A 14,716-nucleotide genomic window follows, 5' to 3' on the forward strand; every position below is an offset into this window, starting at 1 on the left:
CGAAACCTGATGGATCGTTACGGTTTTGCAACGATTTTCGGAAACTAAATGACGTCTCAAAGTTTGATGCGTACCCCATGCCACGGGTGGATGAACTAATTGAGAGGTTGGGGCCGGCAAGATACATTACTACTCTAGATTTAACCAGGGGTTACTGGCAGATTCCGCTTACACCAGCAGCTAGAGAAAAGACGGCATTTGTCAACCACAGGGCCTGTTTCAATATGTTAGAATGCCGTTTGGATTGCATGGGGCCCCAGCCACATTCCAAAGGTTAATGGATGAAGTCCTCAGACCACACCAACAATTTGCATCAGCTTACTTAGATGATGTGGTTATATTTAGCCAGGACTGGGAGAGTCACTTACCCAAGGTTCAAGCAGTGGTAAATTCAATCCAACAAGCTGGGTTAACAGCTAACCCAAAGAAATGTGCCATAGGCCTTGAGGAAGCCCGGTATTTGGGCTACATTATTGGGAAAGGTCTCATTAAACCACAAGCCCAGAAGGTGCAAGCGATTAAAGAATGGCCCCAACCTCACACCAAGAAACAGGTCAGAACGTTCTTGGGTATGGTTGGGTACTACCAAAGGTTTATCCCAGATTTTGCCACTGTGGCTGCTCCACTTACAGATCTAACTAAGGGGAAAAGCTCAGGGGGAATCGCCTGGAATAAGGGTGCAGACCTCGCGTTCAGCAAACTTAAGTTGATCCTATGCAGTGAGCCAGTTTTGATTGCACCCGATTTTAAAAAAGAATTTGTGGTTCAGACGGATGCCTCTGATGTGGGTTTAGGGGCTGTTCTGTCACAAGCAGTGCATGGGGAAGAGCACCCCGTTATATATCTGAGTAGGAAACTGTCCCCAGCTGAGCGTAACTATAGTATCGTGGAACGAGAGTGCCTTGCCATTAAGTGGGCACTGGAGGCTTTGCGGTATTATTTGCTTGGCCGACAGTTTCGGTTGGTGACAGATCATTCCCCCCTAACTTGGATGTCTCAAGCCAAGAACAATAATGCACGGGTAACTCTCTGGTTTTTGTCCCTACAAGACTTTAGTTTTTCAGTTGAACACAGAGCAGGAAAACTACAAGCCAATGCTGACGCTCTGTCTCGAACATATTGTATGGTTGGGAACAGTGTCCGACCCCACAGGCTCGAACAGAGGGGGGGGATATGTGACAAGGTGTCACAGTGCTTTACAGAAAGGGTCTGGGAGGGGGTTTATATTTCACCCAGACTCCAGCGCTGTATTTTCTAAAAAAAAACTCCAGGAAAGTGTCAATTTTCTTTTATCTGCAAGTTATGTGGAAAAAGGAAATCCAGTTAGGGTCCTGGAGTTAGCCAGGGAAGAGCAGGGTGGGTTCCCTGGCCATCCGGTCCATTCCGGGATGTTTTCAGCCTGTGTATTTACACAGGTGAGTTATTTAGTTTAGCAGGTCTGAGATTGGGTGGGGCTCTGGATTCAGTCTGACACTGAAGACTGAGAGGAAAGGAGCCCTTGGCCTGCTGTGTGCTGGTGAGAAATTACAGCTAATGTAAGTTGCTCTGCATTTGTTTACTGTTGCTAAAAAAAGACTGTTTTTGTTTAGACTAGTTAGCATTACCTAGTGAGGTGTTTAGGAGCCAGACGGCTAGGATTTATTTTGGGTTTGTTTATTTTTGTTTGCTGAGCAACTAGCTAATAAAGCACAGGCATTGGCCTGCTTGCACTTGAACCTGCTGTAAGTATTCCTATTTCTGCACTCAAGACCCCCTGAGTGTGGGTAGCACCCCACAACACCAAGATGTTCGGGTTCGCGAACGTTCGCCGAACATCGCCGCGATGTTCGGGTGTTCGCGCCGAACTCCGAACATAATGGAAGTCAATGGGGACCAGAACTTTCATGCTTTGTAAAGCTTCCTTACATGCTACATACCCCAAATTTGCAGGGTATGTGCACCTTGGGAGTGGGTACAAGAGGAAAAAAAATATTTGAAAAAGAGCTTGAGAAAATTGATTGTAAAGTTTCAAAGGAAAAACTGTCTTTTAAATGCGGAAAATGTCATGTTTCTTTGCACAGGTAACATGCTTTTTGTCGCCATGCAGTCATAAATGTAATACAGAGAAGAGGTTCCAGGAAAAGGGACCGGTAACCATAACGCTAACCCAGCAGCAGCACACGTGATGGAACAGGAGGAGGGCGGTGCAGGAGGAGAAGGCCACGCTTTGAGACACAACCCAGGCCTTGCATGAGGACAAGAAGCGTGCGGATAGCAATGCTTTTTGCCGCCATGAAGTCATAAATGTAATAAAGATGAGAGGTTCAATAAACAGGGACCGGAAACGCTAACCCAGCAGCAGCAGCAGCAGCACACGTGAGGGAACAGGAGGAGGCGCAGGAGGAGAAGGCCACGCTTTTTGAGACACAGCATCCCAGGCCTTGCATGAGGACAAATAGCGTGCGGATATAGCAATGCTTTTTGCCGCCATGCAGTCATAAATGTAATAAAGATGAGAGGTTCAATAAACAGGGATCGGAAACGCTAACCCAGCAGCAGCAGCACACGTGAGGGAACAGGAGGAGCCGCAGGAGGAGAAGGCCACGCTTTTTGAGACACAACATCCCAGGCCTTGCATGAGGACAAATAGCGTGCGGATATAGCAATGCTTTTTGCCGCCATGCAGTCATAAATGTAATAAAGATGAAAGGTTCAATAAACAGGGACCGGAAACGCTAACCCAGCAGCAGCAGCACACGTGATGGAACAGGAGGAGGCGCAGGAGGAGAAGGCCACGCTTTTTGAGACACAGCATCCCAGGCCTTGCATGAGGACAAATAGCGTGCGGATATAGCAATGCTTTTTGCCGCCATGCAGTCATAAATGTAATAAAGATGAGAGGTTCAATAAACAGGGACCGGAAACGCTAACCCATCACAGATGGTCATTGTTCATGTTACTTGGTTGGGGTCCAGGAGTGTTGCGTAGTCGTTTCCAATCCATGATTGATTCATTTTAATTTGAGTCAGACGGTCTGCATTTTCTGTGGAGAGGCGGATACGCCGATCTGTGATGATGCCTCCGGCAGCACTGAAACAGCGTTCCGACATAACACTGGCTGCCAGGCAAGCCAGCACCTCTATTGCGTACATTGCCAGTTCGTGCCAGGTGTCTAGCTTCAATACCCAATAGTTGAAGGGTGCAGATGGATTGTTCAACACAGCTACGCCATCTGACATGTAGTCCTTGACCATCTTCTCCAGGCGATCGGTGTTGGAGGTGGATCTGCACGCTTGCTGTTCTGTGGGCTGCTGCTGCATGGGTGTCATAAAATTTTCCCACTCCAAGGACACTGCCGATACCATTCCCTTTTGGGCACTAGCTGCGGCTTGTGTTGTTTGCTGCCCTCCTGGTCGTCCTGGGTTTGCGGAAGTCAGTCTGTCGGCGTACAACTGGCTAGAGGAGGGGGAGGATGTCAATCTCCTCTCTAAAGTCTCCACAAGGGCCTGCTGGTATTCTTCCATTTTGACCTGTCTGAATCTTTCTTCAAGCAGTTTTGGAACATTGTGTTTGTACCGTGGATCCAGAAGGGTATAAACCCAGTAATTGGTGTTGTCCAGAATGCGCACAATGCGTGGGTCGCGTTCAATGCAGTCTAGCATGAATTGAGCCATGTGTGCCAGAGTCCTGCCAGAATCCTCATCATCCTCTTGTGAGCGTTGTGATAGTTGTTGTGATGCATCATAGTTGTCACCTTCTTCCTGGTCTGCTTCTGCTGACCATTCGCGCTGAATTGTGGAAGTCCAACGTGCACCGCTCTGGCCCTCGTCAGTGGTGGCAGGAAATTCCAGCTCCAACTCCAGCTGTTCCTCCTCCTCTTCTTCGTCATAGCTGCTGGGGCCAGCGTTTCCTGATGCGGATGGCCTGATGTTGGTACCATCACGCTGATCGTTTTCTCCTTCAGATTCCCCCAGTTGCATCATGACAGCTGTTTCCTTGATGTTCAACATTGACCTCTTCAGTAAACACAGCAGTGGTATGGTAATGCTGACTGAAGAGTTGTCACTGCTCACAAGCAACGTGGATTGCTCAAAATTTTGGAGGACTTGGCAGAGGTCCAACATGTTGGCCCAATCGGATCCACAGAAGCTTGGCAGCTGTCCGGATGTGCCTCGGTACTGCGCCGTCATGTACTGGACCACTGCACTCTTCTGCTCGCAAAAGCGGGCTAGCATGTGCAGCGCAGAATTCCAGCGCGTAGGGACATCACACAGCAAGCGATGGTGGGGGAGATTGAAGCGCTCCTGCATCTTGGCGAGTGCTCCCGAAGCAGTACTGGAATTTCTGCAATGTTTGGCCACTCGTCGCACCTTCAACAGAAGATCCGCCACACTTGGGTATGTCCTCAGGAACCGCTGAACTACTAGGTTCATCACGTGCACCAGGCAAGGGATGTGTGTCAGCTTAGCCAACCTTAAAGCGCGAATGAGATTACTCCCATTATCACACACAACCATGCCCGGTTTCAGGTCCAGCGGTGCCAGCCACAAATCCGTCTGTTCCTTTATTCCCCTCCAAATTTCCTCCCCTGTGTGCTGCTTATCCCCAAGGCAGATCAGCTTCAGCAACACTTGCTGACGCATGCCAACAGCTGTGCTGCACTGCTTCCACGATCCTACTGCTGCTGGGTTAGCGTTTCCGGATTAGGTACAGCTTTGAGATGCGTTGGAGGAGAAGGAGTCAGCGAGGTAGGTGCTGCTGTTGTTATCCAGTGGGAGGGACGGCGTTGCAGCTGTTTGCGGCGTGGGCAACACCCGCGCCGTAGCAGGTGAGGAATCGCTGCCAGGCTCCACAAGGTTCACCCAGTGCGCGGTAAGGGAGATGTATCGACCCTGGCCGAACGCACTCGTCCAGGTGTCAGTGGTGAGGTGAACCTTGCAGGCAACGGCATTCTTCAAGCTTCGGGTTATTTTGCTGACCACGTGCTCATGCAACTCAGGCACTGCAGAGCGCGCAAAGTGGTAGCGGCTGGGAACCACGTAACGTGGGATGGCCACTGACATCATGCCCTTGAAGCTTTTTGTCTCCACCACTCGATATGGCAGCATTTCGCAGGCCAGAAGCTTGGCTATGCTGGCTGTTACTGCCACGGCCCGGGGGTCATTTGCTGGCAATTTCCTCTTGCGATCAAACATCTCCGAGACAGACAACTGAATCGTAGGGCTGCACACTGAAGGGCTGTTGGTTGTTGTGTTTGATGAACACTGGGAGACCTCAAGAGCACTACTCCGGAAAGTGACAGTGTCAGCGTCTGATGTTTGTGAATGTTGTGAACCACGCAATGGCTGGGCTACTGCTGCTGCTGAGGCGGGTCTGGTGGTGAGTCTGGTGACCCCAAGGGAGGCAGTGTTGCTGGTACCCTGTCCTGCCGCGTTTGCCCACAGAGTGGGATGTTTGGATAGCACGTGGCGGCTCATGCTGGTGGTGGAGAGGTTGTTAATACTTTTCTCCCTGCTCAGGCGGGTCTAGCACACCTTGCAAATCGCCATAGTACCATCCTCAGTGCAGTCTTCAAAGAAAGCCCAGACTTTGGAGCACCTGCCTTGCTGGTGATTTCTGTTTGCGCCTCTTTTGCCTCTCACTTGAACTTCCACGCTTGTGGTGCCTGAAATTGCGCGCCGCCTACCTTGTGGCACAAGGCGAACTCGTGCAGCAGTGGGTTCTTCAACAGACTCATCTGTGCTGCTGCTACGACGGCGATGTTCTCGTTCACAAACAAAATCTGGGTCTCTGTCCACATTGTCCATACCCTCCTCTTCCATCTCCTAAAACTCGTCATATGTCATTGTGGGGGGCCGCCGCCGTGGAGTAGAGCTCCCCAGAACAACCTCTGCGCAGCTCACTCCAACATCGTGTTCCAGATCTTGTCGGCCGACCTCCTGCAATTGCAACCCCTCCTGCCCAACTTGCTCTGGGATTTGGGTTTCCGAGTCCTCCTCAGACTCGCCTTGTATTTCAGTGCGCGGTGCATTTCCCACAGTTAATGGTTGTGAATCCGGGCACAACATTTCTGGCTGTTCCTCCATTGACCTTTGAAAGGTGGAAGTTTGTTGGGCTGGGAATAGCTCCTGCGAATACCCCATTGTGTCCTGAGGTAATTCATCGGACTGGTTATCTGGCAGTTGTGTGCGTGGTGTCGCTGCCGGTTGTGTCAGCTTTGTGCCCACTGGCTCCTTGTAACTGGCTGAGGACTCGGACCTCGTGCGTGATGTGCTGGTGCTGCTTAACCCACTGCTGGACGCTTGAGAGGTCATCCAAGTAATTATCTGGTCCTGTTCTTTTGGATCTGTGAGGGTTGTTGTCCTGGACAACATGGGCGGTATTGAGTGGGTTTTCTTGGGTGCTCCCCTGTGGCCTGTACGTGAACCGTCAGGGGAAACACCTCTTCCCTTGCCCCTCCCTCTTTCACCGGATTTCATCCTCATTTCACTTATCCTTAAAGTACACGCTGACTGGCAGCAGTACAGTGGCAGTACAAAAATGCTATACAGTGGTGGGTGAGCAGTGTACCACTATTCCCAGCAGCGACACAGAGCACAATGCTATACAGTGGCGGGTGAGCGGTGTACTACTGTTCCCAGCAGACACAGAGTGGCAGTAAACACAATGCTATATAGTGTGGCTGAGCGAGGTACACAGAGTGGCAGTAAACAGAATGCTTTATAGTGTGGCTGAGCGAGCGGTGTACTACTGTTCCCAGCAGACACAGAGTGGCAGTAAACAGAATGCTATATAGTGTGGCTGAGCGAGCGGTGTACTACTATTCCCAGCAGACACAGAGTGGCAGTAAACAGAATGCTATATAGTGTGGCTGAGCGAGGTACACAGAGTGGCAGTAAACAGAATGCTATATAGTGTGGCTGAGCGAGCAGTGTACTACTATTCCCAGCAGACACAGAGTGGCAGTAAACAGAATGCTATATAGTGTGGCTGAGCGAGGTACACAGAGTGGCAGTAAACAGAATGCTATATAGTGTGGCTGAGCGAGCGGTGTACTACTATTCCCAGCAGACACAGAACAGTAAACAGAATGCTATATAGTGTGGCTGAGCGGTGTACCACTATTCCCAGCAGCGACACAGAGCACAATGCTATACAGTGGCGGGTGAGCGGTGTACCACTATTCCCAGCAGCGACACAGAGCACAATGCTATACAGTGGCGGGTGAGCGGTGTACTACTATTCCCAGCAGACACAGAGTGGCAGTAAACAGAATGCTATATAGTGTGGCTGAGCGATGTACACAGAGTGGCAGTAAACAGAATGCTATATAGTGTGGCTGAGCGAGCGGTGTACTACTATTCCCAGCAGACACAGAACAGTAAACAGAATGCTATATAGTGTGGCTGAGTGGTGTACCACTATTCCCAGCAGCGACACAGAGCACAATGCTATACAGTGGCGGGTGAGCGGTGTACCACTATTCCCAGCAGCGACACAGAGCACAATGCTATACAGTGGCGGGTGAGCGGTGTACCACTATTCCCAGCAGCGACACAGAGCACAATGCTATACAGTGGCGGGTGAGCGGTGTACTACTATTCCCAGCAGACACAGAGTGGCAGTAAACAGAATGCTATATAGTGTGGCTGAGCGAGGTACACAGAGTGGCAGTAAACAGAATGCTATATAGTGTGGCTGAGCGAGCGGTGTACTACTATTCCCAGCAGACACAGAGTGGCAGTAAACAGAATGCTATATAGTGTGGCTGAGCGAGGTACACAGAGTGGCAGTAAACAGAATGCTATATAGTGTGGCTGAGCGAGCGGTGTACTACTATTCCCAGCAGACACAGAGTGGCAGTAAACAGAATGCTATATAGTGTGGCTGAGCGAGGTACACAGAGTGGCAGTAAACAGAATGCTATATAGTGTGGCTGAGCGAGCGGTGTACTACTATTCCCAGCAGCGACACAATGACTGGGGGGACCCTGGCTAGCGTGGCTGGAGCGCGAACTACCCTGCCTGCCTACCCAAAGCTAAACCCACAGACAAATGGCGGAGATATGACGTGGTTCGGGTATTTATTTACCCGAACCACGTGACAGTTCGGCCAATCAGAGCGCGTTCGGGTCCGAACCACGTGACCCGTTCGGTCAATCACTGCGCTAGCCGAACGTTCGGGGAACGTTCGGCCATGCGCTCTTAGTTCGGCCATGTGGCTGAACGGTTTGGCCGAACACCATCAGGTGTTCGGCCGAACTCGAACATCACCTGAACAGGGTGATGTTCTGCAGAACCCGAACAGTGGCGAACACTGTTCGCCCAACACTAACCACTACCAGATAGCTGCAAATGATCTACCTCCCGTTGTTTCCATCTAAATAACATTTTGCTTTATTCACCCCATTTTCTACCCAGGACACAGCCAAATTATATATGTATGCTCTGATTATTTCACAACTTTAATACTGTATCTCTTATCTTTGTGGCCTACGTGCTAGCCCACTGAATCAGCTCTAGTCATTTTACTTCTCTAATGCTAGCCCACTCTTTCAGTTCCTCCGTTGTCTGCCTATCACACAAAAGATACAATTAAAGGACCTTGTCTTCTGTTACTACTGTACACAAAGCCTCCGCTTTACTAAGAAATGTTTTATTCTCTAGTCACTTTTTCTTATTCCCATCTCACCCATATTAGGTCTCCAATGGCTCAGCAATAGTACTATATCTGTGATTTCATCCTTTGGAATGCTTTGTTTTATTATTTGAAACTCATCTCTGGTTATATATCTTGACACTGAACACCTACCCAACCTTCAATGTATCCTTGTCTTGTTGGTCTTCCTAACGCTCTGGATTCTTTTTCAGCTATTTCAACTAGGAAAGTCAGATATCTTGAAGGACAGTGTCTCTTTCAGGTTCCTCCCAAGTTCTTATACAAGCTTCATGGACACAGCAGCATTGTGGCTGTACATATTGTTGTGGCCAATTTATAATGCCCAGATTTATTTAGCAAAATTGATTGCAGTAACTTCCAGAGACGGCAAATCAGTAACCCTCTTTATGGCGTAGAACAATATCAAAGCTAAAATGCTTAAAAAATTACCTTGATTGTATAATAAAATGGGAAATAAACAAAATGTCCTAAGGATCCCTGTTACTGTAAACAGATTATCAAAACAAACCTTATCTATGATCATAAAATGTACTCATTTGAAAAGATAAAAAGCAAAAACAAAAAAAACACAAGACAAAGTTAATTTCCATCTAATACATAACGTATCTTGTGGATTTTAACCATTTTCAGTCTTGTCTAGTTGAATATTCTTCCACCTACAAAGTATGTGTGAGGCCAATCAGACACAAGTCACACAGATTTGTTTACTTGGGTTACAAGGTTTATACAAATTCAAGTTTGTGTTTTTTGTTGGGTTTCTTTTATCCTATATGTTGGTACTGAGTGGTAACCTTCTTATTATCATCTTGGTGACCACTGCTGATCTTAAAATCCCGATGTTCATTTTTTTGAAACACTTAGCTACCACCGATGTCCTTCTGACCACTTCTGCAGTACCTTTAATGCTTCACATAATATTGGTTGTTGAAGGAACCTTGCCATTTGTTAGCTGCATTGTCCAGATGTCTTGCTTTGGCATTTTTGGAAGTGTTCAAACATTCCTCATTGCTGCAAAGTCCTATGATCGATATTTGGCTATTTGTATACCGCAATGCTATGCCTCACTTATGAACATTCACAATTGTCTCCAGCTGGTTATTGGAACATGGTTCTTAGGTACCCTGTTAATATTAAGTGAAGTAATTGTGGTGTGTCAATTTTACTTCTGTGGTCTTAATTATATCGACCATTTATTTTGCGATTTAGGGCCAGTTGTAGAGCTATCCACATCAGACACATTTTATTTCCTAGTACAAGACACTATACGTTCTGTATTTACAATTGCTTGCACCTTTGCATTCATAGTCATATCCTATGCCTGCATCTCTTTTGCCATCATGAAGATATCCTCTGCTAATGGGCGAAAAAAGGACTTCTCCACTTGTAGCTCCCATTTGACCACAGTTTGCACTTATTACAGGACTTTAATTACTGTTTATATAGTTCCAACTGACTTCAGCTCAGTCAACACAAATAAATACAAAACTTTGCTGTACATTGTGGTGACACCAATAATGAATCCCATCATCTACAGCCTAAGGAATAGAGAAATCAAGATAACTTTGCTAAGACTTCTCAGGCAATCTAGATAATGTATCTGTGCAATGTGTACTTCATATTATGTAATATTCTCAATTAGGTGAGTTTTTGGCCTAATGAGTCTGACATTTTTGTAATGAAGTCAGAGGAGGACAAGCTGTGTTCTTTAAAAAGTGTTCCTCTTCTGATTTGCCAATGCACATAGAATTATGATAATCCATCTCCTTGCAGTTACTCTCCAAACTCCACCTGCCCTATACTCTCACACAAATGTTCTGTATGATCAATAATCCCTCCCTATGAAGAGACAGATGTATGGAAAGACCATAAAGGCCTCAGTCTAGGGTGCCTTTAGGAGTATAGCAATACAATAGACATCAGATTATGAGAGCTGATCGCACCTGTGTCTCCCAGGGGGACAGCCGAGTGACACGGCTCTCCCCAGTACAGCGCTGCCATAGATCGCAGTGCTATACAGTGTAAATAGATGGCAGTTTCACCGTCTAACAGCCTCCTAGCAGCAATCACTGCTGGGAGACTGATGACAGAGCTGAGCTTTGTCATTCAAGCAGAGATGCACCCACATTGGTGCACGCGATCTCCTGCAATCCCCACCCCAGGACTTGATGCCAATTGGTGTTAGGTGGTCCTGGGGCTGCCACCGTGTTCACGCCAATTGGCTTCCTAGAGCAAAATATGTTATAACTGTAATTCCTTATCAGTGAAGAACAGTATAATGCAACTGGGTCCCGACTGGAGGAAAACTGCCAGTTGCATGGCTGAATATTAACTCTTTCAGGCAGAGAAAAAAGAAAAGCATCACAACACAGTTATTTGTGTGCTCTGCACTGCACTGTACATACACATGTCTATCTCATGATGTTACATGTCACTTAAGCTTCCCTTTAAATCATTATAACATATGAAACGCTTGCACCTGAGAAAGCAGGCTTCCTGCCCTGAAATGAGTCATCCTTTAGTCTTCTTTACAACTATTGGAATAATAAATTACGCTGCATTCAATATTGCAATAGAAACTAAAACAGTGTAAACTCCAATGCTAATCTATACCAAAACCATATGGGTTTCAATGCAAATCTATGTGAATCAAAGTGACCGTGATTCCCTACTTCGTCCAAAATAAAGTCCTCCAGAGTTGTGTGTATAATTAGAAATGGAAAAATATGAGTTTCACAATTATTAGTCTGCTGATGTGTGCAAGTTGTGATCCGCACAAAACAGTGTTTCTAAAAATTCCACTTCTGGGCTCCAACCATAGATTAAAAAAAAATACACCTCCACCATAAACCCAAATGGAATAAGACTCACCCATTGGGTAAGGACTTCTGTTAGGTACACGCAAGCCTCTAGGATCTTAACCAGCATCTCACAGCCCTTTAGCAAACTTCTCAGTCTCCCTAGAATACTGGTATGAAAAGGAGGGGACTATAAGGCAGTGGAATACCTCAGAAGGTGTGACTAAAGTCCTCCAAATGAACCTATCCTTAGGGTGGAACTGAACCAAAATAAGCTAGCCCATGATATTCATGTGCAACCCCCTGACATACAAACATACCATATACAAAAACACCACCCAAGCATAAAGTCACATCAAGATCTGTTCTTCAGCAATGTGCTTTGTGTAAGCAAAAAGAAATAGAACATCCCCGCTGCACGCATATTTCTTGCTCACCCCATGAGACACCTAAATGCCAATTGATGCATTAGTTAACAAAGTCATTACAAGTATACCCCATATATCTCAGCTTAGCAGTGGCACGGGACAGCACAAATATTTCACAGTTCCTGCTGTAGGCACATATCTGGATCATCCAATCCTCAGCTTCAAACACATCTCTTACCCTATTACAAACTACTACAGAAATACTAACATCACAAAAAATGGACATGTCTTTGACTGTGTTTTAAATAGAAAGTATGTGAAAAATTCAAATGTATCATTTTTCAGAATTTTTGTTTTTTTACTAAAACATTTCTGCAATAATAAAAAAAATAGATATTGAAAATAGATTGTTGTTTTTTTTTTCCTTGGGTAGAATGCAGGGACCATGAAAAGTGTGCAATTTGTACTTTTAGAGAAAACAAGTGACAGTGTTACTACTGTGATTTGCTATATCAGAAAAAAATTCTACCAAAATCACACCATGCATTAGACTATGCCTTTAAGGGTGTCCATCCATAAATGCATTCAATATTTTGGTGGCATGGAGTTTTTATGAAAAATGACACACACACACAAAAAAGAATTACAATCACTTTAATTTTAATCATATTTGTCAGTGTTTCTGTCATTTCCCAGAGATGGTGTGGAGTATTGAAGAAATTCACCTCTGAAATAGTGTCAGGGCCGGGGCTACCATAGGAAAAAATAGGCAATTGCCCAAGGGCCCCAGAGCCTGTAGGGTTCCCCAAGGTGTCCCTCTTCCATCTTAGCTGTTGCTCCCCAGGGACTCTGCATAGTCTGTTACGTTGGGAGTTGATTGGGGGAGGGTCAGCAGCTAGCTCAGGGGCCCAGGAGGGAAATTTGGCTGCAACAAAGGGCCTCTAATGACACTTTTTGGTCCGAGGGTGTCTGATGGGGGGCCCCCAGGCTAATTTTGCCATAGGGCCCAATTGTTACTTGAACCGGCCCTGAATATTGTAACTACTTGCATCATTTAATCTCTCAGAGAGAAACACATAAAGATGCAGCTTTTCTTGTTGTACAGTATATAGAACATTTACTGATGCACTAATGTATTGTAACAGTACAATAAATATGCTGCCAAAATGACAGCATTCAGTAAACTAAACTTCCAGGGCGGACATACATGGATGTATTAATATATTGGTCGGAGGATTTTGAAAAAGAAAAAAATATGTATTAAATTTATGACACACAAACATAATAGATATAATTTCTCTAACACATTATTGAAGGGGAAAAAAAAAAAAAAAAAAAAAAAAAAAAAAAATTATTATTTATTTAATACATAATTAAATAAATAAAACATACAATAGCACCCGATTTGTGGTTAGTTAACTTGAGGCAAGTAACATCATGCAATCCAAAATAGTCTTCACAGCTTCAATATCATATCAAAGCCCAGTGTTTTGGAGCCACTATGGATCCCTTTGTCAAGGCATACAAATAACACTATTTAAATGATGGACATTGATGTAACATTAGAGATTCGATAAATATGTTGGAATGCTTGCTGTTGCTTGTCTAATATTACTGATGATGGTTGGAGCCATCTGTCTACAGTTTGAGCACCTAACAGATTGCTAGTAATAACTGCATTAAAGGTGCTATCCTCCAAAGTTAATACTAACCGGCTGTTTGTTTGAGGAGTATATTGAAGGGACAAGAAAAGTAAAACTATTTAGCCTTTCAGAGAAAAGAAAATTACAACAGTATTTTTTAATAGTGTTGTGAATGTTTTCACAAATCATGCAAACTTAAGTTAGCTAATAAACTTCAATGTAGTTAATGCGAGGAACACTTTGTATTGTTTGCTCCCCATTTTTTTGGGCTAGCAGACTAGGTCATTTTTACGAAAGGTTATGTGGAGCATGGCACCGCCATTTTGTTTCACCAATTGGCAATCTGTAGTTGACCCCTGGTCTTACAGTAAAACAGTAATATAAGCATTGCATGAGGCCTGGAGTAACTGGTGTGTGCCAGGTATAATAATAGTAATAATAATAATAATAATAATAATAATAATGTAATAATAATATATTTTTATGGAAGTAAATCTAATTGAAGTAGGACCAAGCAACATACTAGGTGATGGTGGACAGAGCTGTTCTTGTGGCTAGGGCTTACATGAGGCCTGCAGGAACTTGCATGTGCCAGGATAATAATTGGAAAAATTTCAAGTAAATTAGGACTGTATTACACATACATCAGTGCTATAACCTTGTGGCATCCATGACTCTTTCATGTTTATAAAGGTCAAATAATCTACACTGCTGTGTGCTTTGCTTGTTGTGTCACAATTCCTCCAGCTGCACTTCATGGCCTTTCTGACAGGATACTTGAGGCAGGGCAATCCAACAGCTCTATGGCAAATTGAGACAGCTATGGAAACAGGTCAAGCCTACACACCCCAGAAGTCCAAAGGTTTCTCACTCCTCCAACTGTACACACAAAGTCATTGTTAAACCAAGGTAGTCAGATATTTGTTGGCCGAGGGTGAATCCAGAAGCACTCTGTTGAGGCTCTGTGCAAAAGAAGGCCCTCATATCAGGCTTGATCGCCACATCACCTTCAGCATGAAATCGCTATGTTCTTGCAGTGCAGTATTCCTGGAACTTCTTTGGCTTTTCCTGTGCTACTACTACCCTGAAAAATTGAATACAGCATCTGTTTCACCTTGATGTGGAAGTGTTGCATTTTGAACATCCTCGAAGGGTCTGGTAGTATATCCACCACTGCATGCTTTTACAGAGGGTCAAATAAAGTTGACACCCAGTACAGGTCCGTGTCTTTCATGGACTTGATATGGGGGTC

At 45.3% G+C, this 14,716-nt stretch overlaps 1 pseudogene; it reads left to right on the forward strand.

Moving 5' to 3' along the window:
* The first annotated feature begins 277 nt into the window (after nt 1-277).
* LOC137561968 (olfactory receptor 10A3-like) overlaps nt 278-14,716 on the forward strand; it is a 51,666-nt pseudogene continuing 37,227 nt past the window's right edge.

Source organism: Hyperolius riggenbachi, chromosome 3, assembly GCF_040937935.1.
Source record: "Hyperolius riggenbachi isolate aHypRig1 chromosome 3, aHypRig1.pri, whole genome shotgun sequence".
Lineage (NCBI taxonomy): Eukaryota > Metazoa > Chordata > Amphibia > Anura > Hyperoliidae > Hyperolius > Hyperolius riggenbachi.